We start from the raw sequence: 825 nt of genomic DNA, 5'->3' as shown, positions 1-825 counted from the left end.
CACACACACACACACATACAAGCACACACTTACCTGTGCGTGCCTGCTGACGCCTCCTTGGCTGTCCCCAAACGGTATAAAACCAACAGCCACGGGAAGCTGTAAGGATAGAGGACATACCTGCATCCTATTGGACTCACTTGTCTTGGTTAAATCCAACTTATTTGACAACCTATGGTGCTGCTACTTCTGCTCATGGCAGTGCTGCTTCTGACAAGGCTGTTCTTTGGTGGGCCTAGGCGACATCACAATCTCCATGGTTACATACACAACAAAGGTCAGATGTTGTTTACACCTGGCCATGCCAGTGGTATTGAGTAGCATATCCCAGTGCTAAGGGTCCTGGGTGCAACAATCTTTCAATGGGGAATAGCCGCACTGAGTTTGTCAAGTGCACCCATGTTTGCAACTCCAACAATACACACATATGTATGTATGTGTGTATGTGTGTATGTGTGTATGTGTGTATGTGTGTATGTATGTCTATCTATCTATCCACCCATCTATCTCTATATATATTTATCTCTCTCTCTCTATATGTATATATATATATATATATATATATATATATATATATAATTTTTTTTCTTTTAAATATATATATATATATATATATATATATATATATATGTATATACATATAGAGAGAGAGAGAGAGATGGAAATACTTTTTTAAACATGTTTTCACCTCATTTTTACCTTCTTTTTTTCTTCTCTCCATGTTTTCCTTCTTTCCTATGCTGCTGCTTCTTATTTTTCTTCTTTTTCAGACCCTATCATTGCACTATTGCTTATTCAATACCACCAGCAGATGGAGACACTATA

The sequence above is a fragment of the Hyla sarda genome, chromosome 2, assembly GCF_029499605.1.
Source record: "Hyla sarda isolate aHylSar1 chromosome 2, aHylSar1.hap1, whole genome shotgun sequence".
In the NCBI taxonomy this organism is placed as follows: Eukaryota; Metazoa; Chordata; class Amphibia; order Anura; family Hylidae; genus Hyla; species Hyla sarda.
Note: the sequence above shows the minus strand (reverse complement) of the source record.